Source organism: Triturus cristatus, chromosome 8 (genome assembly GCF_964204655.1).
Source record: "Triturus cristatus chromosome 8, aTriCri1.1, whole genome shotgun sequence".
NCBI classification, from domain to species: Eukaryota; Metazoa; Chordata; class Amphibia; order Caudata; family Salamandridae; genus Triturus; species Triturus cristatus.
In genome coordinates, this window is record NC_140591.1 from 272,213,098 (window position 1) to 272,239,771 (window position 26,674).

Consider the following 26,674-nt stretch of genomic DNA (forward strand, 5'->3'; position numbering starts at 1 on the left):
AGACGCCACGTCCATGCACGACACTACCCCCTCAATATTACTTGACTGATATCCTCATTTGCACCACATGATTTGGCCCAGAACGTTGCAAGGCGCCCGCGATCTGCAACGCGGTCGCGGTGAAGAGATACCGATAACTGGGACACCAGGGTGTAAAGATGGTCCAGTCAGATCTGGTAGATTAAAGTAGATTTATTCAGAGCAAGCAGGTACATCTCCTCATCACGATGCCTGGTCTGTAACAGTTCACACAGAGATCTAGAACATTCACTCAAAGGCATACATCGACAGTAACCATAGTAATAGTTACTAAGATAGCTCCTTCCTTTAATCAGCAAAACAAACTAGAACAATTATATCTAATATATTACAATCCTAAAAGATACTCGACAGCATTTACGTATGTGAATATGGTTTTGTTCAAACTTCACAATACAAGAGTAACATTATGCAAGAATAAGTATGTGAAACTATTATATGAAAATACAGATACTCTACCCCCCTTCTTTGCAAAAAAAAAAAAAAAAACACAATAATAATTACATAGCATAGTTTCCATATTTCATTAGTAATTTTATTGCTCTACCAACACGTGTCATTCTCCCAGAGCTACTGGAAGGTTGCGTGACCTTAGAAAAAGGTTGAACATCAACACTGAGAGCAATCCTGACATATTGGGAATGAACATTATCTTGATCACGACCTGTAGTGTCTGTGACTTCATCCCACATCCAATTCATTGAAGAAGATAATTTTCCTGCTCTTTTATCGTGGTTTAAGTCACTATATTTAGACAACTTGTTGTAATGCCAAATTTTCTCATCACTCAATTCAGCAGACCTGGAAAAAGGTTTAACTACATGCAATGGTGCTGAATATTTACTTTATCCTTTTTTCACTTTAGAACTGAGTTTCACTTTGAACCAATCACCTTCCTTTAGTTTAATGTCACATGTGTTGTGTGTTTTATCAAAATTGGCCTTACAAGTTTCATGCATTTTCCTTAAATTAGATCTGGCGACAGCTGGTGACCACTTTCCGTAAGTCTTCATGGTGTTCCATGCAACATTGTCTTTTGAAAAAGGTTCTCTCCCTCGTAAGATTCTAAAAAGACTGTAACCAGTACCTGTGGGTGTAATCCTGTAAGCCCAAAGTGTACTTAAAAGTTCTTTTTCCCAATTTTTCCCAGCATTCAATGTTGCTTGTACACTGCACATTATGACTCTGTTGAATCTTTCCACGATACCATTCCCTGCCAGGTGATAAACTGGGATTTTCTTCCCACAAATACCATTCCTCTCCAAAAATTGCATATACTTTTTGGATGAAAATTGTGGTCCATTGTCACTTAGAATGATCTTTGGAATTCCTTCTCTCAAAAACACACTTTCTAAAAATGTTATGACTTGCTTTGTGTCAAAATTTTCAGTTATTTCTATTTCATTTTACTTTACAATTAAGAATGGCTACTCAAGGTTATAGCTTAGCCTCCCCTGTCCCATTTCTTATTCGTCCTGGTGAACCTGTATTGAAATGGTTAGACTGGAAAGAATACTTCCTTAATTACATATCTGCTTTAGAAGAAGAGAGTGAGGGTGAATTTTCTGCATATAGGAAAAAGAAAATGCTATTGCATAGTTTAGGGCCTGAAGGTTCTAGAATATACTCAGGGCAAAACCACGCGTGCGCGACTCGCAATCAAAGGGGGCCGTACACCAATGATACTACGACAGTACACTAGGGATCAGTGCAAAAGCACAATAGTATAATAATGTAATAATGCTAAACAGTGCATTAACGATAAGAAGGAATGTCAAAGAGGCACTTATCTGGATGCTGAGCAGCGAAGAAAGAGGAAGTGCTGCCCTCTGATATGCCTTATATGGGACTATCTCTATGGTTTTTCTGTTCTTCGCAAAGACTCATGGGATTTGTAGTCTTTGGCAGTTTTGTTATTAAGGCTGCTGAGCAATAAAACATGAGGGAGTAAAGCATAATCTGAGCCTTCGGTCCTGACATAGAATTATGTGGGTTGTATTGGAATTGTTAGTTGTGGATTTCTGTGGGGGTAATTTTGTGATGTGGAATATATTTGTGTAGTGGAATTATGTAGCATGATGAATAGATTGGGATGAGAGCTGCACAGAAGAGATAGAAAGGAAGATAGAGAGGGATAAGTAGGTTGTGCAGAAAGTGGTGAATGACCTCGAGATAGAGGAGCAGAAATAAAGAGAGAAAGAAGGGGAGAGCAGGCCACAGACACATAAAGAGGAAGAACCTGTGTACGCAGATGACACATTAAGAAAAGGAGGAGAGCCTAGGTTTGAGGGACAGAAACCATGAAAAGGCATGGGAAATAAACTGTGCTTAGTATGTGTGAGCAGGCATTATAGAGAGGAAATAGGGAGTGTGAGGGATGAGAGGGGACTGTGGGATTGCAATATGAGAGGGGGTAGTGGTAGAGTGAGGGAGAGATGAGAGGGGCAGTGGGTGTCTGGGGAGAGTTGACAGGTTTGTTGGAAGTGGAAGAGAGAGATGTCTTGGACTGGAATTATTTGTTGTGGAATGTGTGGTGAGAGGTTGTGTAGTGGAAATATGTAGTATGTCAGTGACATACCTTTGAATGTTGTTTTGGTTTGGAGTGGATGTATGTAGTTTGGAGTGGAATTATGTGGGATGGATTGGAATTGTTAGCTGTGGGATTGTGTGGGTGGAATTGTGTGGTGTGGAGTAGATTTGGTAGTGGAAATGCGTGGTATGGTGGATAGATAGGGGTGAGAGCTGCACAGAATAGATAGACGGCAAGACAGAAAGGGATAGGTAGTTTGTGCACGAAGTGGTGAATGACATCCAGACAAAGGAACAGAAAGAGTGTTTGAGAAAGACAGAAATAACGGGAGAGAAGGACGCATATAGAGGGATTTCTTGTGTACACAGACGACACCTCAAGAAGAGAAGGTGAGCTTGGGATTGAGGGACGGAATCCTTGAAACGGCACAGGAAAGAAACTGTAATTAAAGACATGAAGTTAACCACATGAGAGAGGCAGGAAGAGTGTGTGAGAGGGACTGGTTGCTCTTCCCAAAGTAACCTTATTAACCTTAAAGTAAGGCAGGTGTTCAGTAAGGCTCCTGGGATGCCCATAATATGCTAATAGCAACATTTATTTTAAAACATATTCCTCTTAACAGTAGATTTAACATAAAATATAAAAGTGTAATGTACACTATATCTTGAAGTGGATACCAACATATTTGTCAGCTTTAGCTTCTTATACCTATGTGTATATCATTCGAATTACTCCAAACAAGATATAGAGTTGGAGTTCTATTGGATCACGGGCACTACATTTCCCAAAATGCATTATGATGTTAAATAAAAATCCAGGACTATAGTATGGTGTCCTTGGTGACATGGCCTGCTCTGGTAACCTAACCTACAGGCCATGCTGTGACCTCACAACACTGAAAGGCCTCTATAAATGTTCTTTAAGAGCGGGAACTCCCAGCACTTTACACATGGTTTGATGCAATGCATAGGAGGCCATTTTGAACTACAAAACTGCATGGGATTATTTATTAATGATTAAATCTTTCGCTCCAACTCCTAACAGGATTTTAATCGGAGCAAGTGCAGATGGAGTACGAGTTCACAGGCCTGCCGCCACTCAGACATAAACCCCTGTCCGGCAGCACCGTCACTGCTTTGAACCCAACAGATGTCTGAGTCCACCAAAGACTGCAGAGAATATTGCAGGGTTTAAGGTGTTTATGGCCCCAGTCCTTCTAAATAGTCTGTCAGATGCTGTCATTTAGTCAGGGCTTCAAACTCCGAAATTCATTTAATGTACACAGATACACGAGCACATGGATGCCTGAAGGGTTGGGGGCTGTAAACTCATGTGCAATACACTTGGATAAATATATTAGCACTGTAGTAAAGGACACCCACATCATCAGCTGTTTATAGCTTTATTGCGAAACTTCGTCGTTTATTAAAAAAAAAAACTCTCCTTCCTAACATTCTGCCTTGGTACGGGCCTGACACTTTACTACCTATTTCAGTTTTTTCCTGTGTTCAAACTTCCCTTGAGACATAACTAGTTCTCTACCTGCATATTAAGAGAATAAAACTGGGAGCCATTTCAAAAGATATTGTCTAGCTAGTGATCTTGCATTTCCAAAATGCTATTTATTTGCTTTAATTGAAGATTATTGCACAAGACAGGTTTGAGGACTTGGTTAGATCACCAATTACGGATGCATGCTTATAGAAATGTGAGCATAAACAAAGCATAAAAGGCAATGCAAGTTAGGGTTACCAGCGTTCCTTGGATTACACGCTTACAGAAGGTGAGCATGCACTTGCAAACTCCATACAATCGAATTCGCTTCAACTGCATTTGAATCTGTGTGACCACAACTAGAACTTTCTAGAGCATGTGGCTGTAAACTGAGCGACATAACTACCACCTTCCTACTAAACCTGTGGTCTTTCCTTTGAGCAAAGCATCTCATAACTGCACAATCGCTGGATGAAAAATGAGTAAACAAACAAACGAAAGCTCTCTGTTGCATTCTATTACATAGCTAACAATGTTGATGCAACACTCACGTTTTGGAGAATGTGTAGTTTTGAAAGGCTGTCACTGGCACTACTAAATCAGTTTTGAAGCAAAACAGGGGCAATTTGTTTGCGGTTAACTTAAAGATAGGCCATTGAAAACACATGCGATTCACAGGTCCGGGAACAATCGTAAACAAGCCGGCAGAAAAGGCGAGCATCTGAAATCGCTTCTCAAACATATCGACCATCTTTAGGTGTACAGAATTTCTTTTAATTTAAAGTCTCCTGGGAACATAAACTATGGAAAAATGAATAGTTGGAAACATTACATACGTGATTTTACATGGCAATATACAAATTAAAGAAACACAGGGGTAAATACCAGCTACAAAAAATCATTACGTTGCGGGAGACGCGAGGCCGCTGTGATTTCAGTTAAATAAAAAAAAAAACACATCCCGTCCCACAAGTGGTGCGTGCGGCCCCATTTGTGAAAAAGCGCGGCCGCTGTAGTTATAGTGGACTGCACTGTGATTAAAATAAATACATTACTAAAAGCGTGAATGCAATGTCATGGGTGGAATAGGGGAACATCATGAAAAACCAGCTGAAGCAGCGCATTTCGTGCCTGCAGTAAGAGAAACTAATTAAAGAAAATAGTGCTTACAGACTAAATAACACATACAGTGTAACAACTGAAGTAAAAGGGCCAGTCCTTATGGGAGGTTCCAAAAAAGACAAAGCTGTACTAAGGAGGGACTAACAAGCCTATTTACGAATCAGAAGCCAGCATTTACAAAGGACAATGACACAAGCCAATGACAAATATGGGCGGAGTGGGCGGGGCTTCAAGTGCATACTCCAATACTGCATGCCTCGCGGCAGTGCATGAGCTGCCCAGGCTCGACCTAAAAACGGGACACAAACTTTCAGCCGGTGTGTCAAGATTTCTCTACCAGAATCTGGAGTCCCACACCATTGGTGACTGAAATACTTATTTGTGATTTAGGGAGTTCTGCAGCCTGTCAGGAGAAACTCCTTTGGGGCCAGTGTTGAAGGAAGGAGTTGACTGATTGTTCCCAAGGGGGCATTGGAGCATCCTTGCACAAGAATCTACTGCCTACAAGAGGGGGACAGCGAAGGACCCGAGGCAGTGATGTACTGAAACTGCCATGTCAAATTGGGGCAGATCTGCCCCCCCCCCCAACCCTCTCCACACACACATATAAAGCCAAAGGGTGAGATCTGGAAGATCCATATTTGCCTGCAACATGCTCCCAAATCTAGTGTGTCTGTGATGGTGTGGCACGCATGAAGACCAACTACACAGTCCGGGGGCTTTCATGCTAAAGAATCCTAGCACCTAGTGAGAGGAACTGAAAGCATCATGGTTGCATTCAGTGGTCTCAGCCAGGCAATTTGAGTGCCAGAGGAAATCCTGGGCCAATGCATCCCCTGTTGTCACAGAAGACTAAGATTGATACTTTTCTATTACCGCTGTGACTTAGGCTTGACTCATAGCTCTGTTTGGATGGTCGGCCACGCCAGCCCCAAGGAAGATCTAGCAGAGCAAGATGTTGTGTATTTTTAATGCGTACTGTCACCGGTGTATCCTGGAGCTGAGCAGGTGTGTGCCTAGCCATGCCTATGGTGGGTTCATTTAATTGAAATGCCAGGTCTTCAGCTTCTTGTGGAATTTAAGGAGAGGTGGAGATAATCATGTGGAGTGCAAGGTCATTTCACAATGCAAAAGAACACCCATCCTTCTGATCTGGTTCTGTGTATGTGTGGAATGTTTGCAAGTAGGAGTCTGTCTGTGTGGTTGGTGGAAGAAGATGCGACTGTTCAGGTAGGTGGGCGACTAAGTTGTGTAGTGCCTTAAATGTATGTATAAGGAATTTTAAATAAGTGCTTTTGTGTAATGGGAGCCGGAGGAGCTCCCTGTGGTGTGGTGTAGTGTGGTGTGACATGGGTTCTGTGTAGGAGGCTGAGAATCAGTCTTGCTGCAAGTTCTAGATGATTAGTAGTCTTCCGGTGAGTTGCTTAGTTATTCCGGCGTATATGTTGTTAGTGTAGTGCAACTTACTGGTAAGTCGAGTATAAGTAATGGTTTTCCTAGTGTTGCTTGGCAGCCATTTGAAGATCTTACTCAGCATCTTCAGAGTGTGGAAGCAGGATACAGTGATGGCATTGACTTGTATGGTCATGTCCAGTTTGCTGTTGATATTGATTCCAAGGTTCCTAGGGTGGGTGCTGGGTGTGGATTCGAGTTTGGGCGGAGTCCAGTTCAAATCACATGGTGAGGTGTTTTTGTTGAAGATCACTACTTCAGTCTTGTCGGTGTTGAGCTTGTGACAGCTCGTTATCATCCAGTTAGCAACTTTGGTCATGCAAGTGGTGAACTCGCTTCTTGTGTTGGGGGTCTCGTCCAAGAGGGGGAGTGCGAGTTGCATGTTATAGGCGCAGGAGAGGATGTTGATGTTGTGTGCTTGGATGACGCTGATCAGAGGGATCATGTATGCATTAAATAGAGTGGCAATGAGCCCTCAGGCACTACGCAGATAAGATTGTGGGCTTCCAAGCAGTAAGGTGCAGGCTAATAGCTTATGTTCTATCTGTTAAGGAGTAGATAAAGAGGAGAGCATGTCCTTGGATGCCAACGTCTAGCAGTTGTCTGATAAGGATGGGTGTGAGACCATGTTGAATGCTGCAGAGAGGCCCAGGAGAATGAGGGCTGCAGTGTCACCGATGATGCAGATGTTGTCTGTAGCAGGGATGAGTTCAGTGTCTGTACTGTGTTTGGGCCTGAATGTGGACTGCGTGGCGTTGAGGAGCTGGTAGTTGCTGAGGCAGTCGTTGAGGCGTTTGTTGATTAGTTTCTCTAAGACATTTGCCAGGTATGGTAGAAAGGAGAGGGGTCTTTAGTATGGATGGGTCAGTGGATGGTTTCTTGAGCAGGAGCGTGATGGTGGCATATTTCCAAGTGTCCGAGAATGTGGCTGAGTCGATGGAGGCATTAAGGATGGGTGTTTGTGCTTCGCTGATCCTTTGGTGAAGGTGAGGTGAAGGCAAGGGTCAGACGGCCCCCCACGTAGATAATGTACACGGTAGCAGCGATTTCCACAGAGGTGAAAGGGTTTGTTCTTTGGCCATGATGGGAAGTTGAGTTGCGAAGATGATGGAGCCTGTTTGAGGGTCATACTTGCCTTTTATTGAGGAGATTTTGTTACAGAAGAATTCTGAGGGATTGTTGCAAAGGTCTTGCAAGGGGTGATGTTGCTGGAGGTGGCAAGATGTGCCAGATGGGCAGTGAAATCTGATGGAGAAGACTTCCTTGATGCAGTTTGAGCTGGTGTTGTTGTGGTCAGTAAGGACTGTGTGCTTCGTGTTCCGTATCTGCTGGTGGTAGCGTCTTAGGGCAGATTTGAAGATGTCTTTATCCGTGGTGTCTTGACTAGTTCTCCATTTGCGCTCCATTTGCTTGCAGCGCCATTTTGTCAGCATTTATGTGCCAGCTAGCCTGAGGTTGGGCTCTTGCTGTTGGGTTGCAATTGAGGGGAGTCAGGGTGTCCGTGTATGCGGTGATCCAACTGCTGAGGGTCTTGGTGTGTTCGGGTCGGTGCACGGAGAGAACAGAGGCCAATTACTCTTCTGTGATGCTTTTTCCTTCTGCAGCGGTGGGTTTGGTGGTGGTAGATCGGTGGTGGTACTGGATGGTTATGCTGAAACTGACGCGGGCCAGCTCTGTCCAGGTCATAGTTGCTGGCTAGTCGACTGTGATGGTGATGATTGAGTAAAAAACTGGGTACAATATGTGTCTGGTTGTGTGAGTGGGTTTGGTAACGTGTTGGGTGAGACCAAGGTTTCCTAGGAAGGCTGTAGTGTTTGGGTCGGTGTAGTCTTCTAAGTGAAAGTTAAGGTCTCCGAGGAAGATGAAGCTGCTGGCATTGATGATGAGGGGTACACTCTGTGATGTTGCTGGCAAATTTAGTACAGGGTCCTGGTGGTTTGTATACAAGGGTTCTGCCCAAAGAGAAGTTGGCTGTGATGCATATCTTGAACATGAGGTGTTCCATTTAGCTGGTGGGGTGTCCATGTAGATGGCACAGCTGATGGTATCTTTGAATATGATGGCAACGCTACCTCTGGGCTTATGCTGATGATCTTGCCTGGTAATCTTGTAGCTGGTGGGTATGACTGTAGCGATGTCCTGTGCAAAGGTTTGGTTTAGCCATATTTCCATGAGGAAGACCTGGTTAGGAGTGTGGTCATGCAATAGGCCCCATATCTCCATGGCGTGTTCAGTGAGCGGGTGTTAAGGAGCATGAATGTGAATGTGGCGTGACGTGAGGGTGGTGATTGGTCTGTGTGACCAGGTGACTGGTTTGTGTGAGTATGAGCGACTGGGGTGCTGGGTACTGTTGGTAGGGGAATGGTGGTTGTAGGGTTTGGGAGAGTGCATGAGAACTTGCAGGAGGCGCATGTGAGCGCTCGTTCTGTGTTGTGTGGTGCGGTGTCTCAGCAGTGAGGCGAGCGGCGCCCGGGATTGAGAGTGTGGAAGAGCGCCGCAGGGTAGAGATGGGTAGGGCGAAGGCAGGATTCCTGGTGCTGAAACCGGACCAGGCGCAGATAGGTGCAGATGGGATTGCCTTTGGAGAGTCTTTGGCATGCCAATGGTTCATCCACGCTGCAGCTGCCATTAAGGAGGTCCTAGGAAGGGGAGCAGCACAGGGGGCGTGTGCAGTGAAACAGTGATGTCCCTTCTCGTGAAGATGGATGATGGGAAATCCAGTGATATCACTTCCTGTACAGATGGATGATCGGAAGTGTGGTGATGTCACTTCCTGTGCAGATGGATGGTGAGAAAAGAAGTACTCTTGCTGGTAGCCCTGCCAAGTACACGCATAATGGTTTCAACTAATGTATTTTGTTTGCATCACCACACTAAAATTCATTAGTCACGCATTATGGACCCTATGGCAATGTTGTAAGGCACTCAGGGAGCTGCATAACAAAAGCAGCCAGTCCGCTGTCGGCTTGCTCTGGCTGTGCTGTTGCCAGCTGCCAGGAGCCACAGCTCACTCAGTTGGACTGGGAGTGGTGAGTGCAAAAACTTTCACAAATTGTTAGGTACAATCAGGTTTGGTTTTGCAATTTACCAAGCCTATTTCACGGCACCAGTGACTTTACGCCGCAGGCAGTGATTGGCCCCCTGGCAGCTGCAGGACTTTTTTTTCCTGTTGCCACACCCACCAAGGTGCTGTACACAACTCTCACTGAGCTCTAGGGGTGAAATTGTGCTGGTGGACACCGGTGCACGAGCAGGATATTTTCCCATCTCTGCAGCAGGACCCCTGCCCTCCGGGCACAATCATGGCTGCCTGGCCAGATGTGTTGTTAAATATCACCACCCTCAATAACATTGCCCTCACATGCTGTGCTCTTGTCACGTGTGTAGGGGTGGGGAGGCCCCTGTATTTCCAATTTTACCTGGCACATTATCAATTTCTCTGAAGATACAGATGTTCAGCATTGTTTTCTGTAACTTGTGTGCGCTGTTTTTTTTTCAAACAGCAGCGTCTTTTTAATCAGTAAGACCATTTCCATGTTTTCAGGTTTGTAAGTGTGACACCCACTGTTATAGCTGCCTTTTAGTCCAATAACAATTTGTATGTTGGGACAGTGTACAAGGTACCATTAATGGAAAAAGCAAAATTACCTGTCTCCTAATGGTAAGAGCTGCAAAAAACCCAGGACTGGTGGGCGTTGCACATCACATGGCAGCAGCACATCAGGAAAAGCAGATTGATTTACCTTACTGTAAAAAACAGACCGAACAGGTTTCAGCTCATACAGGATTGATATTCAATTTACATTGCAGTTCATCCGTGTTTGTGCTCGTTCTTCTCATAAATAAATCTGAGGAATATGTGTGATGCTTGCCATTGAAGTGATATTTGGGGTGACTATATATATGCTGAGTAGTGTGCATGTTTATTTATAGTTAAGTAGCATAATAGTTTAACCCTTCACTGTAGAAAGTAGCTCATAATTCGGGGGTGTCAGGTTTCAAATCTGGTAGGACTTACTCTGCATTTTATCCATCAGAGGTCAATAAAACAAGCACTATTACTATAATTGTGATTCCTATTATGAGAGAGAGAGATGGACATATGTGTCTTGAGGGAGTGGAGGAGGAGGATATGGACAGGTGAAATTGTCCCTAAAATAGCCGTGAAGCTGCTTTGTGTCCTCTTTGCACATTTCTTTAAGTCCATTTTGGTTTTTCAGTCATGCGTACTTTGCATTGTAATCCTCCTAAAGACTGTTTGCAAACCATCATTGCACAAAAGGGGAATAATGGCAGTTTATAAACCATTGTATTGCAGATAGTGATAATTTCTGCAAGCTTTCACATTACACGTAGATAAATATTTGTTTCTTCTCGTGATCACGTGTCACTTAATGTCTCACTCATAAGTCATTGAAATGTCAAACATAAGCACCCTGAAAGTATGTTAATGTTACACATATGCAAATAGAAAATTTGGCAGTTATGTGCTTGGCTTCTTCTTTTAAAGAAGGTTTTGGCAGGACACCAGAGATGTCACCTCCTGTGCAGATACATGATAAGAAATCCAGTGGCATCTCTTCCTGTGCAGATTGATGATGGGAAGTGCAGAAATGTCACTTCCTGTGCAGATGGATGATGGGAAATGAAGTCCTCTTGCTTGGCTTCTTTTAAGTATGGTTTTAGCAGGAATCCAAGGATGTCTTTTCTAGGGCAGATGATGATGGGAAATTCAGTGATGTCACTTCCTGTGCAGACGGATGATGGAAAGTGAAGTCCTCTTACTTGTATTCTTCTTTTTTTTTTGATAATCAAGTTTATTGGATTTTTAAGAGAACAAAAATACATTGGTAGCAAATCTGACACATTATTTAAGCACAGTACAATCAATAGGGGACGACAGAGACTCATAAGGCATTCATGGGATGAGTACAACACCGCTATAGATAATCATATACAGGACAATCACGAACCCCTCAGACCAGCAGTAAGTTGAACCATTTGCCCCATATTTTGCCAAAAGGTTCGGGGCATCCCTGGGCCTCGAAGAGGGCTCCTCCTGGGTTCCACACCAATCCACTCCCCTCCTACACCTCCGTATATTAGGGGGTTTGGCTTGGGACCAAAGCACCGCTATATCGTATTTCGCTACCGCCACTGCCGTTCCCAGGAGCGCTTATCAGCCCGGGATCCATCAAGGCCATCAAACACCCCCATGAGTAGGCGCAGCGGGTCGTGTGGAACCTCCCACCCAAGAGTTTGTGTGAGCTCGAGTTCCACCCCTGCCCAGAACGGCGCGAGGGTGGGACATTGCCACACCATGTGGTAAAAATCCGCTGCAGCGCGTGCAGGGTGGGGAGGGTCGTAGGCGGGCACTGTACAGGCGCGCTGGGGTGAGGTATGCCGTGTGGAGATAGTAGAGTTGGACTAGACGCAGCTTGGAGGAGGTCGTCAATGTTTTGGGAGCCATAAGGGCGTCCCTCCAATCCGCATCCTCCAAGGGACCCAGCCACCCCTCCCAGCGGACACGAAGCAGGTCTAGGGATGCGGGCCGTTGTTCACTAGGGAGCGATAAATCCGCGATACCCCCCCCTCTGCCCAGGTTCCCCATCATCACTTGGGCCTCCAGGGATCTGAATTCTGGGAAGGATGTGGGGGATGGGATGTGAACTTGGAGGGCATGCCTCAGCTGTAAATATTTGTAGAATTGGGAGAAGTGGAGTGAGTAACGGTGCGATAGGGCCGCAAATGATCTGACATGGTGCCCCACCCAGACGTCTCCCAATAGCGAGATCCCTATGTGGTCCAATCTGTGAAAGTCCCGGAGAGACGAGACCTTCGCCAGCCACGTCCCACTTCACAGAGGTGTTTGTCTGGTGAGTTTCCGGTCCCACTTTACGTGTCTTAATGCGGCTCGCCAGACCATAAGCACTGTTCTGGTAACGGGGGGAAGAGCCTGCGGCACGGGGCACCCGTACAGGTAGGCTTGGCGCTGCGCAAAATCCAATGACCAGAGTTCCACCCGATACGCCGGGTTGGCCCAACCGCCCGAGAACCAATCGTGGATCACGTGGCCAGGTAGTAAAGGGGAAGATTGGTCACCCCATGCCCCCGTCGTAGGGAGTATGCAACAGTGTGCCAGGGACATTCGCTGCCTCTTTCCTCCCCACAAAAATCAGGTAAGGACCCCGTCCAGTTCCCAAAACCAGCTACCTGGGAGATGAATGGTAATGTTTTGTAAGATGCATAGGAAGCGGGGGAGGACCATCATTTTGAAAAGGGCACTCCTGCCAAGGGGGTTGAGAGGGAGAGATTGCCATTTTCTGAGGTCCGCCTTGGCCCTGGTGACAAGGGGGTTGATGTTCAGGGCCCATTCGAGCTCTGGGAGGAGGGCGATCCATACCCCCCGGTACTTGAATGATTGCCTATGCAGGGGGATGGATGTTTGCAAGTCGAAGCACGCCCAGGAGGAGTGCAGGGGGACCAGCGTGGATTTCGCCAGGTTGAGCCTAAGACCAGAAATCTGTTCGAAGGCAGAGAGGGTGTCCAAGCATCGCGGGCTGGAGCTCTCGGGATCTGCCAGGAAGAGGAGGACATCATCAGCATACAAGGCAATCTTGTCGATCTGGTTAGGATCCCAGGCCCAACCCCGGATGAGGGGGTGTTGGTGGATGAGGGAAGCCAGGGGTTCCATTGCTAATGCAAATAGAAGCGGCGAGAGCGGGCAGCCCTGGCGAGTGCCCCTCTGGATAGGAAATGTCTCAGAGAACACGCCGTTGATAAGGACCCTTGCCTTGGGAGTAGAGTAGAGGACCCGGATGAGGCGTCGGAACGCAGGACCAAGACCCATCCTCTCCAACATATCCTCGAGGTAGCCCCAATCTACCATATCAAAGGCTTTTTCAAAATCTATGAAGAGCAAGGCCAGATACGGGGTGAGGTGATGGCGATGTGCAAGAGCGAGATGGAGGCGGCGTATGCAATGTCGGGTACCCCGGGCAGGCATGAAGCCGCATTGATCAGGGTGAACCAGCGCCTGCAAGTGGGGGCTGAGTTGTAGTGCCACCACAGTGGCGAAGATTTTGACCTCCGTGTTGAGAAGGGAGATGGGGCGGTAGTCTGCACAGGCAAGGGAGGGCGGCTGTGTCTTCGGGAGGACTACAATAGTGACCACATCCGTCTCAGGCGGGAAGAACCCTTTGTCTATTACATAATTAAACAACTCCACCAAGTGCGGGACCAATGTGTCCCGGTAGATAGCGTAAAATTCTTGAGGGTAACCGTCGGGCCCGGGCGTTTTGCCGGAGTGTAGCAGTGAAATAGCCCCATGTATCTCTTCCGGTGTGAAAGGAAGGTCTAGAGTCTCCAAATCCGTCTGGGAAAGGCAGGGCAGCTGGGTCCCGGTTTCGGACAATAAGGTCGCCAGGGAATACCAGAGGGTTTGGGTTGCGTAGAGGGCCGCGTAATGGTCTGCGAACGTTCGGGCGATGGCTTGGGAAGTGGCGTGGTGGGCTCCGTTCTCGCCCCGAATCTCGGGAATGATGCGATTGGCCTTGGGATAGGAAACTAAGTTAATTGCCATTTTTTTCGCCCCAGCCATACACGCGCGCCACAGAGGAGTGCCAGAGCATTTTAGCGGACTCCAGCGAGATCTGGCAAATCTCTTCTTGGATCAGTGTGAGTTGTCGAGCGGAGTCATCGTCATCATTGGTATCCTGGGCGCCTTCCAGCTGTGCCGCCTGGGCCTCCAGCTGTGTGAGCCAGGCGGACTATTCCATATGTTTCGCGTGTACCATCCTCTACCCACCCCTCGTATCACAGCCTTGCCGGCTTCCCATAGGGTTCCCGGCGAGGAGACTGAGCCCGAGGGATTCGACAAAGTCTGCATCCTGCAGGAACCAGGCGTTCATCCGCCATGCCGTATGAGTGCCGTTAGGAGTGTTCCCGAGCCGGAGGGAGACAGGGGAGTGATCTGAGATGCCCCTGGGTAAGACCGTGGCCACGGACATCAAGTGACAATCTGTGGTGGATAGCAGGAATAGGTCAATACGAGAGTGAGTGTGGTGAGCTGCTGAAGTGTGTGTGTACTGTTCCTTGCAGGGGTTCCACACTCTCCAAGCGTCGCAGAGACCCAGGGCGGAGGACCAGTCAGACAGTCGCTTTGCAGACGTTAGGCGGGAAGCCGATGGAACACCGGTCGTGTCGCGCGAGGGTTGCAGGACAGCGTTAAAGTCGCCCCCAACAACCGTCAGACCCTGTGGAAAGGAGGTGAGAACAAGCGTAAAGTGGTGGAGGGCAGAGGCCATGGTAGCGGGGGGAATGTATGTACACAGAAGATTGAGGGGGTGCCCTTCGATCGTGCCCGTCAGGGCCACATAGCGGCCTTGTGTGTCTGTTTCAGCCTGTGCCAGGGTGAAGGGAAACCCCTTCCGAAGTAGTATGGCCACCACCCGGGAGCCCCGGGTAAAACCGGAGTGCCAAACCCTGTCAAACCCATACCGGGCGAGGAAGTGACATTGTGAGCCCAGAAGGTGTGTTTCTTGCAAGAACAGGATATCTGGCGCGTGACGCTGGGCGCTACGAAGAACAGCTGTACGTTTGATCTGGTCCAATAGACCGCTAACGTTCCAGGAGAGGATGTGGAGGGCCCTATGAAAAGTAGACCCTATCCTGCTGGGTAGTGTGTGGGAGAGGGGACACAAGCGCAAGTAAGCCCGGGTCCCAAGGGAGACAACGTTCCGTATCCGGGACCTCTGGGCAGAGGGCACGCAATCTGGTGAGTCTCTTGTCGTCATCAAAGGCATGCGTGCATGTGTGGCTACCAATAAAAACAGGGAACAGCAGCCTGTGGGCGGCTAAAAACAACAAACATTCGGGAGACAACGGTCCCCCCCCTCCCTCACCCCCCAACTCCCCCCACCGTACACGTCTGAAAATGAAGCATCTGTCGCCCTGAGAAAGAAAAACAATTCAAAACAACAACCCTACAATATTACTAGGTGCTAAGCTAAAACGGTTAGCGGAACATGGACATGGCAGAGATGGACCCCCCTCCATGTGTTCAGATAAAGATTCGTCAACAGCTGCAGTTACACATAGGGTAGTTAGGCAACAGGGACTGCAAGTAAGTCCAGGGAGTGCAGTAGGAAGTAAGTCACAGAGCTTGAGGAAGCCATGATGTCGGATCGTCCCCCCCATTGGACAAAGACAGTTGGGACTAATATGCAACAAGGACTGCCCGTGAGTCCAGGGACTGAATTTGGAAATAGATCACAAAACCGGTAGATGTACTGAAGTCGGATCGCCTCCAGCTTAAGGATTAAGAGAGCAGTCTTGCTGTGGGTGCTTTGAGAAGTGAAATGGAAAGTGTCTGATGCCGGCCTCTTTCAAGTATCCTCTTCTTCACCGGATCTGTGGAGCGCAGGGTTCCTAGACAGGTCTGAGTCGGACACGGCCTGACGCAAGGACTTCGAGGGGCCCGGAATACCGTTCAAGTCAGTCAGCGAGGTGGTCGGGCCGGGGGTGCCGGACCCCCAAGTTGAAGCCTGGGAGAGAGGGCGCTGGGGTGGTGCACCTGGTGATCGGGATGCCCCCCCTCCCCCGATGGTCATTTTTCTTGCGGGACCTAGTCCGGCATCTCTGGGGCTTAGACAGAGTCGGGAGTGGCTGTGAGGGGACTCGGCATACAGGGGGAGAAAACGGCCGGTTCATGAGGGGCCGTTCTTCCGTGAGCCAGGTCCATTCTGCCTGAGGGCTGTCACAGAAGACTGTCTTGTTTTGAAAGATAACTTTGAGCCGGGCCGGGAAGAGAAGGCCGTAGTGGAGACCCATGTCACGGAGCTTTTGTTTAACCTCATTGTATGTTCGACGCTGGGCCTGTCCCTCCCTGGTGTAATCCGGGAAGACCATGATCCTGGCGTTCTGAAACTGCAGTGGGCCCTGTGCCCTGGCCGCCCTGAGGATGGTGTCTCTGTCCCGGAAATTAAGGACCCTCAGGATTATGGGTCGGGCAGGGGCTCCGGGTGGAGGCTTGGGAGCCAAGGAGCGGTGAGCCCGTTCAACGGCGAACCAGGGTGAGAGGGAATCTTTGGGCATCCAGGAGCGCACCCAGGTTTCCACTAATGTGTCGTCGTGACCCTGCTCCACTCCCTTGGGAAAACCTACAAGGCGTAGATTGTTTCCTCCTGACCTGTTTTTGGCGTCCTCAGCCCGTCGGTGGAGCTCCGAGGCCTGGGTCTGGAGACGCGCCACCTGAGTCTTGAGTTGGTCAATGGCGTCCTCCGCCGTGGAGATACGGGCCTCCGCCTCCGTGACTCGAGCCGTCGCATTGCGCAGGTCCTGGCGAATGAGAGCCATATCTACCCTCACTTCTCCAATCTTGTTTTCGACCGATGCTTGCGACGTGCCTATCGCTTGAAGGATGGTGGTGAGATCACCCCCGGTGGCGCCAGACACGTTGGGCGTCCCACCGCCAGGATCCCCGTCCGATGTGGTGAATTGGTCCATTTTTGTTTGAGTTTGGGGGGCAGGATTCTGCAGGGTGCGGTTTCTGCCCATTGCCACCAGGGGCAGGTTCCGACTAGCACAGGCAGGGGCGAACAATGGTCCCGCAGAGGAGGAGGGGGAACCTTCGACACCCAGACCGTCAATACTCAAGTCCGGGCGCCTGCGACCCCCCCACAGGCCCCAAGAAAGGCAAGATCAGCTCGGTGACTCAGTCCCAACGGCAGGACCTGGCGAAATGATACAGAGGAGGGCGGCCGCGTCAGACCAGGCGACAGCCACGGCAACAGTCTCCAAGCCCAGTCCCCAAGTCCGGCCAAAGCGGCTTCCCCTCCAAGGGAGTATTTTAGAGCTTGGATCAGACAGCGGGCCAGGGGGAGCCAAGGCCCGTGGTCCGGAGCAGAAGGGGCCCCCTTTGATTCCTCCCGTCGGACCTGAAGAAGCACCCCCCGACAGGGAGCGTGGTGTGGAAGGGAGCAGGATCAGTGTAGCCAAGAAGGAGGGGGGTGGAGGCGCCGTCTCGCTGCCACCCGATGCGGTGGCCGAACCACACCCCCGGACCCCCTTCACCGGAGGTTTCCACCGGCGGGGCGACAAGAGAGTCACTCGCAACCATGGGGCCCAGATGTCCCGGCAGCATCGGGTGTGCCGGTGCTCCCACGTGGTATCACCGTGGCGCGGGGATCAGACTCTGGGCAGCCCAGTCGGTCGCGACCGGGGAGGCCACACACCGGTCAGGAGATAGGCCGGTGGCCAGCAATGATGGCAGACTGAAGGAGCAGGCCCAGGATTACAAGGAGGGTGGGAGAGCAGGGGGACAATGGAGGGGGGGTGGGGGCACCAGGTCACCCCTCCGCCCCGCCACCCGACATAGTGGCCCCAAACCCAAGTCTCACTCACTGGTGACTCCCACGGCACTATCAGCAGGGTTCCGGCCCCTGCTCCACACCAGCCAGAGCCCCCGGGAGCCCGACCGTGGCTCCCAGCTGGGCCAAGGGCACACTCACCGCCACCCGCTCTGGTAGCCAAGGTCGATGTGCCACCAGGTCGCTGGGCCTCACCAGCGGCAGGCAGGCGTGGGGGTGGCGAGAGAACAAAGCAGAGGACCAACAGCGAAGGCCGAGCCAAGGCCCACCACCCCCCGCAGGCTAGAAGCCCTTTACAGGCCTAGACCAGGCCCCGGCGCCACGGGGGCAGCGCAGCAGCAGTCAGAGGGTTGGGCCCCTCAGGGCAGTGGCGGCAGGCACATGCGGGTCATGGCAGGAGTTAGCGGGCCACACTCCCGGTGAACCAGTCACTTGCAGAAGGGGGGAAGCAGGGCGCCGAGAGGAGCAAAGCGGGGGACCAGCAGTGAAGGCCTGACCAAGGCCCACCGCCCCCTGCAGGCTAGGAATCCCCAGTGGGCCAAGACAAGGCCCCGGCGTCCCGGGAGCAGTGCAGCAGCAGGCAGGGGGCTGAGGCACAGGGTCAGACTGATTTGCATATGGCCATGTCTGAACTGGGGTGGCAGAGTGGGCTAAAGAACGGTGATGGATCAAATCCGGATCTGTTGACTGGGTGTGAGTGTTTGATTGGTTCTGATGCTCCGTCCATCACCACCCCCTTTTGTACTGCTTTGTTCGCCATAAGTTGGCAGGGTACGCTCAGACATGAGTCCCTTGCTCACTTTGCCACTGGATTCAAGCAAGCCTGGCTGAAGACGGCTGAAATGCCAGAAACCGGTCCTAGGAAGCTTGTTTCCGGTCCAGGAAAGGCATGGCTTGGCAGTTCGGGCTGGACTGTTCCCTTGAGGCACAGGGTCAGACTGATTTGCATATGGCCATGTCTGAACTGGGGTGGCAGAGTGGGCTAAAGAACGGTGATGGATCAAACCCGGATCTGTTGACTGGGTGTGAGTGTTTGATTGGTTCTGATGCTCCGTCCATCACCACCCCCTTTTGTACCGCTTTGTTCGCCATAAGTTGGCAGGGTACGCTCAGACGTGAGTCCCTTGCTCACTTTGCCACTGGATTCAAGCAAGCCTGGCTGAAGACGGCTGAAATGCCAGAAACCGGTCCTAGGAAGCTTGTTTCCGGTCCAGGGAAGGCATGGCTTGGCAGTTCGGGCTGGACTGTTCCCATGAGGCACAGGGTCAGACTGATTTGCATATGGCCATGTCTGAACTGGGGTGGCAGAGTGGGCTAAAGAACGGTGATGGATCAAACCCGGATCTGTTGACTGGGTGTGAGTGTTTGATTGGTTCTGATGCTCCGTCCATCACCACCCCCTTTTGTACCGCTTTGTTCGCCATAAGTTGGCAGGGTACGCTCAGACGTGAGTCCCTTGCTCACTTTGCCACTGGATTTAAGCAAGCCTGGCTGAAGACGGCTGAAATGCCAGAAACCGGTCCTACGAAGCTTGTTTCCGGTCCAGGGAAGGCATGGCTTGGCAGTTCGGGCTGGACTGTTCCCATGAGGCACAGGGTCAGACTGATTTGCATATGGCCATGTCTGAACTGGGGTGGCAGAGTGGGCTAAAGAATGGTGATGGATCAAACCCGGATCCGTTGACTGGGTGTGAGTGTTTGATTGGTTCTGATGCTCCGTCCATCACCACCCCCTTTTGTACCGCTTTGTTCGACATAAGTTGGCAGGGTACGCTCAGACGTGAGTCCCTTGCTCACTTTGCCACTGGATTCAAGCAAGCCTGGCTGAAGACGGCTGAAATGCCAGAAACCGGTCCTAGGAAGCTTGTTTCCGGTCCAGGGAAGGCATGACTTGGCAGTTCGGGCTGGACTGTTCCCATGAGGCACAGGTTCAGACTGATTTGCATATGGCCATGTCTGAACTGGGGTGGCAGAATGGGCTAAAGAACGGTGATTGATCAAACCCGGATCTGTTGACTGGGTGTGAGTGTTTGATTGGTTCTGATGCTCCGTCCATCCCCACCCCCTTTTGTACCGCAGGCAGGGGGCTGGACACCTCAGGGTTATGGCGGCAGAGCCTGTGCGGGTCTCATCAGGAGTTAGCAGGCCGTACTCCCCGTTGGCCCAGGCAGAGTCAAAAGAGAGGGAAGCAGGCAGATCTCGAACAGCAGCGCTCGGAGGGCCCGCAGGGCAGGGCAGGCTCCAGGCGCGATGGGACACTGGCCACGATCTTCCCCCCGCGCTGCTGCCCGACAATGGCAGCCGAGCCCCGTCTCGTCCCCGGGCACTGCGACTCACCACAGGCTGGTAGAGATGGACTGGTCCCGGTCGGAGAGCAGCGCCCGTTCCCCAGCGCAGACGAAGCGACTCCTCTCTCAGCCTCAGGTCTCAGCGCGTCTATTCTCCCTCTCGATCTCCAGCCGCGCCGATCAGCAGGTAGGTGCAGCTGCTACCCCGGCCGCTGGGAGGGCCCTAAAGGAAGAGAATTCAGCGGCGCCCAGGCCCCACAGCGCCGGAGTGGACCGCCGGTGGAACCGCCATTTTGTGTACTCAGCGGTGGGCAGAGCCAGAACTGGCCGATGGAGGCTCCAATCTGCACAAAAATTAGCCCAGAACTCAGCAAAAGGGGCAGAGGGTCTCTGGCAGCAGTAAACAGGGGCAGATGGCAGCTGTCAGCGGCGGATGCAAGGCGGATGACGGAGGGGGTCCGGAGCACTCTCAGAGTGCGACCGCCATCTTGACGCCTCAGGCCACGCCCCCTGGATTCTTCTTTTAAAGATGGTGTTGGTGGGAAATAAGAGATGTCACTTCTTGTGCAAACGGCTGATGGTAAGATCCACCAGATGAGCAGCACAATCTGAGCAGAGGGGAAACAGCTGATACACCGCAAGCGTTACAACGCATGCCGTTACAACGCATGCCATTACCCCGCATGCCGTTGTAACACGAAAGGTGTGTAGCAGGGGGTAGAAGGTGTTGGATTTAACTTCAACACCTTCCCTACTGTTGCACAAACTGGAGTTGGAATATTAAATTAAACTATTCCAACTTCCAGCGCACCCCGACAGCAAGTCAGGGTTAAGATTTGCATTGCAACAGCATGCGGAGTAATGGCATGCGTTGTAACATCATACAACCGAGCAGAGCCGGTCTACCACCAGTACTGGTGCTGACAGAACCACTTATGCACATGCTGCACACTGAGCGAGGGTCTTGTCAATGTTGGCTGAGCAGTGGCATAGTTGGGGGTGATCTCTGCTCAGCAGCCTGTGGAAGGTCCCAAACCACCAGGAACTGCGAGAGCCTCATCTGCTGCTTACACCCACAGTCTGGCTCTGTGCCTAACAAACTCCAAAAAGGGCATACGAGGCATTGTGCAGTTGTGGCTCTGGGATGTAAGGATCCATCATTTTATGACACTGTGTAAATACAAGGGGCTTGCCATACCGCAGGAGGCCTGTAGGAAGAAGCTCTCCCTAAAACTCCTTCTAGTGAGTAAAGGTCCTTTTTTGCACTGGCACAAATCAGCAGAATTTGCTTAATTCAGGTGATTTTGGGAAACAGCAGAGGTTGTGACTGTTACATGAGAGATCAGTGTACTACATGAAATGCACTCAATAACCTACCATTTGTATTGTGTGCAGAAGTTAAAGAACTGCCTGAACATTGATTTATTGACTGATAGTGCTTGGTTTATTGAGCTCTAAGTCTCTAACCCCACACAACGTCTCCGAGTAAACATTGCGGTGCTTGGCCTCGCTAGCCTGAGGGTCAAGGGTTAAAGGGGTAAACCTGATGCTCAGTTTTCGAGCTCAAATGTTTGGTCAAGCGCCACAACACCAATAGTAAAAATGTCCGATGGTCACAATCTGAGCCCAGTATCCTGCGTCTGCCTTGGGACTCCTAATAAATGTCCCGCATTGAAGCAGAACAGTTAGTCCATCAATGTTTTTAGAGAACGAATTTCGGACTGCAGTGAATTACGCGTCTCATGTGAACTTTGTAAATGAAGCAACTTTCTGAATGACTCCTGGCTTCTGAGCGCACGCTGTACGCCGAGTTTAAAAGTCAGCAGGTGGCGCGAGGAGACCCATTATCAACACATGAGCCAAATGGAAGCTCCATTTCGACACTTAGATTGAACAGTGAGGCTGGGGCAGGCTGCGAAATGATCTCGCAGGGAGATGTAATGGGGCCAGCCATTAAAGCGAATCAGATGTCGAGCTCCTCCACTAGACACGGTCTAAAATGCGAATTGCTTCCTACGGTGGAACGTAAGCGATTAGGAGAGAAGCGGCAGCGTCGCCATCTGCGCGAGCTTTTTTTCGGTGAAACGACAAAGTCGCATCCCTGATCTCCTGCTTGCCCGGGCGTCCTTTCTGCTATCTCTCCTGTCACTGTGGCCCATTCGCGTTTCAGTCTCTCGCCACCTTTCACCCTGGCAATTTGTTACAGTGATATTTGCCAATCCTATCAGCCAAGCAATCCGACCCCTGCTATGTAGAGTGGTTAGTTTAAAAGGCAGCATTTCGTTTTACAAAAGAACAGGCGATTTCACATGCTGGGCGCGCACTCCATTTTGGAAGCAGTGGTTCACCTTAGCAGGCGAACACAGATTGCTGTCAGCTAAGTGGGCCTGCCGGTTAATGGAGGCACGGGGTGAGTGGATGATTAAAAAAGTACACAACATTTCGTTTCGTCATGCACAGGACATCCCCACGGAGACATGTCGGGTAGGGCTGGGACAGAAAATGGGACTGGGCACCAAAATAAACGTGCTCCTTCACTAGCAAATCAGATAGATAAGAAAAACTGTCCCACACTTGCAAATCGGTGCAGTTTGGAACTTGAAGAGGCGTGTTGCATAAGTGTTTAGCAAGGTATGACAGACTGCACGCATGTGTGCTCGCTGAAGTCAATGTTTGTGGTAATCAACAGTAAAACCGGTCTACTAGCATGGGCGTCGATTCACTAAAATGCCAGAGTGCAGAAGTGACCGTAGTGACATCACAGGAAGTAACATCATTTGACCTTGACCCTGATTTTTTCCAGGAAAGCATAACACATGACCATAACATCACATTCACGCTTACACTCATTCTTATTCATTCTCACCCACTTGCATTCACTCTTAATCTCACTCATATTCACTCATAATTACTGACACTCAAGCTCAAGTTTACTAATGCTTTTCACGGTGTTTGTGTCACTTTCCGTTGGATAATATCCCAAAGTAACAAACAATTATGCTATACACTGCTTTTGCTTAATGTGGGCGTTCCATGGGTGGTGCGTGGGTGCTCTCATGCAGCAACACGTGGGTTTTGATGCAAATCCCCATCTACAACATTGACAGAGAGGAACTTGTGGCAAATTCTTATGACTCCTCGAGGCAGGCATAATGAGGAAAAATGTTTTAATTTCTCTTTGTTTTCCAACTTTGCACATGTGCTACATTGAACAGAACACATACAAAGTGGGAGAAGCCTTAAAGCATAGTCTTCTTCCAGTACAAAACCTAAGCTTCAGAGAACACACACACCTTTTCACAATGGCGCAATGGTGTGTGCTTTGGTGTATGGCTGCCAAAAGTGCACCAACGCACAGGTTTCTCTTTCATTTTGATGCAACGCAGCACAGCATCTTTGCTGCAGCGTTGCCTTGCGTCAAAGAATAGTAAACGAGGGCTTCTGTCTCACAAAATCTCACTCACTATTTGTCAGTTAATCTCACTCACACAAACATGCTTACAAATACAGACATGCTCACACATACACAGTCTCTCACATAAATACACTCTCACCTGCAAGCACGCACACAAACATTTACAAACATTTGTACTTACCACAGCTGCCACAAAATGTCCAATTTCAGCCAAGCGTGCTTCTTTTTTTTACAATGATAGTGAACAATAGAATATTATTCACTATTGATATTAAGAAAAACAGGCTAAAAATAAGGAATGCTAAGATGCCCCTGTGTTTGTGGCCCTGATTTTGTCACCTCTGAGCTCAGGGGTCGCAAAGGCAGAGCCAGGGGTTGCAAAGTGCAAGCTAGGGGTCTCAGCTGCAACCCCTGGTGACACATAAATGACGTACATGACTACCAGACCACTAAACAGGCCCAAAAACAGGTAAAAACATGGGCCCACATGCCGAACTGTGAGACCAGCCTTTCTGCTAAAAATAAACATTAAAATGTGCAACAGTAATTGTCCATAAAATATAGCACATCACTACTCAATTAAAATACAATAAACTGCTTTATACTTACAGCTTCACACTATGTAAACCTCCATACTCATTTTACTTCCACATCACTCCTCCTCGTTTCAGTCCTTATAAGGTGAACTCTACCATCAGATAGAACTACTCGATTATAGTTAAAAATAGTTTAATCAAGACCACCTTGTGGGTAGATATAATTAACTGTGACTTCCAACATTCATTTGGAGTTTGAAGGTTTGCCCTTCTAATGTTCCCCATGCTGTGAGTAAGAAACGTTTCGGAGAAGCAATGAAGGATAGTCTGTGTAAAGGTATTCCCTATATGAAGAGCAGGTGGATGGGTATTCTGGGTGTGCAACAGCAGCAGACTGAAAAGAGGTATAACTCAGCAGGAAACCTGACATTGGTATGATTCAGTGCTGGGCTGCCTACGAGGCAGAGACTAAGGTAACTCCTCATTGATGTCCAGCAGCTGGTAAAAGAGGGTTAATCGAGGAAGAGGCGATGATTGTTCCTCCAGAGACCCCGCAGCTGAGATCCAAGTTGGCAAGATGTGAATAGGTGCCTGGGGGTTGAAGTGGCCAACAAGGTCTCTCACAGACCTTTCAGGAAGGTTGCGTAGACCACTGATGTGTCATGGGTCAGTTGGTGAGGCTGTGTGGTTAAGGGCTGACAAATGTCATTCAGTAGTGGAAGGCTCTTTTTTGCCTTTACCCTGCACACCTGAGGGCTAGGAGACAGGGCTGGTCCAAGGACTTTTGGGGCCCTGGGCAGAAAGGGAATGTGTAAAGCCCCCCCAATTTGCATAAAGCTTGAAATCCCAGAAAATTACATCATAGGAAGTGCCATCAATTGACTACTGTTGAGCGACTTTTCAAGAAGCAACTTTCTTGGTGCGGATATCAGTAAAGCAAAAACATAAATATTAACGCTAATAAAATAAGCACATATATTTTAAATTTCAATTAAGTGGAAATACATTATAATAGTTACACTGGATGGAAACGTTTGGCCTAGGTCTCTCCAAAACCTATAAGTTCAATCAAATGTTAACAATTTGTTTCCAGATTAGTGCCTTAGATATGTATATGTGTATACAGTATTTATATAGCGCAAACCAAGTCGAAAAGCTGCTAAGAACTGTAAAGGGTCAAAGGCAAAGTCAACATGAGGTAGGAGGAGTAGATGGTTTGTGGATCGTGACGTCATCATAATTTTGTTTTTTTTAAAGTTGAGTATTCACTGTTTCCTAAATTGAAGCTGACTTTGCACGGTCCGGATGGATTTGGGAATAACATTCCAGATCCTTGGTGCATAGACAGGAAAGACCTTTTTCTTGTTTTATCTCTTTTTAGCACATCTTCTTCTCTTTCTGTCTGAAGGTATCCTTGCTGTGGGTGTGTGGAGAGCCACTGCTGAAGGCAGGGGTGTCAGTTGTATACTGCAAACCTAGCCAAAAGCAGCAGAGCTCTATACAGGGTCAATAACCAGCATAAAGTCTAGGACGGATGGGAAAGGTAGCTGGTTTTTGGACTGTTAACGCATTGTGATAGCTTTGCAGAAAATGCAGGGGAGCTTGAAGGTGGTGTGGGCCGGCAAGAAGGATCTGTGGAGTTCCATCACGGTGTTATAATGTGGTCATATTTCTTCATGCCCTAGTGAGGTGTGCTGTGGCATGTAGAATACCCTTAAGAGGACCAGTGTGGATTATAATTCCAAGATGGTTTCCCAGATATCCATTGCAAGATAGGGTATGTGCAAAAAAGATATGAAAGCAAATAAAACAGTTGAAAACAGCTTGACTTCTATTAAAGGCATCACCCTAGTCACTGAAAAATCCCAGACATCACCAAAATACAATCCTATGTAGGCTAAAAGGGTTTAATGTCATGTGTCATGAGCCATGAATACAACATCACTATTATTGACCTCTGAAGCCTTCAAATGTTCTGATAATAAGTCTAAAATTACATGGTTCCAGAATGCATTTCATTTTGTAAATTAGCATAATGCAGATTAGGTGGGCAGAGGCATCTCCTATCTGGCGGGGCCTGAATAAACGGTGCCAACACGACTCCATCACTCCATCCCCTCAGGAAAGAGAGCCCACATGAGAAGGGCGGAGCACTCAGAGTTTTGAGACACTGGGGGGGACCTACTCTGGGACCGAATTCCTTCACAACGCCGACACATGGAGCGTTGCCACAATGCCTTACTCTCAATTGCCTTTCTCCCAATTGCCTTACTCTCAATTCTGCTTCTGGGAATTGGGGTCGATCTGCTTACCTTTGGAGCTGTCCGTTCCACCGCTCCTCTCATGGGGCAAGCTGGAGGATGAGGCTGACGGCACTTCCTAGTAACACCGGGACTGCTACCATCGATGGAAATCTGACGTTGCCCCATG

General features: G+C 49.1%; 1 long non-coding RNA gene across 1 annotated transcript in view; it reads right to left on the reverse strand.

Annotated features, from left to right (window-relative positions):
• Positions 1-26,674, reverse strand: part of LOC146801962 (uncharacterized) — a 103,731-nt gene that overhangs the window by 57,819 nt on the left and 19,238 nt on the right. The window contains exon 2 of the long non-coding RNA XR_014968083.1: positions 10,286-10,384. This is a non-coding gene — a long non-coding RNA (uncharacterized LOC146801962). The remainder of the gene's footprint in view (positions 1-10,285; positions 10,385-26,674) is intronic.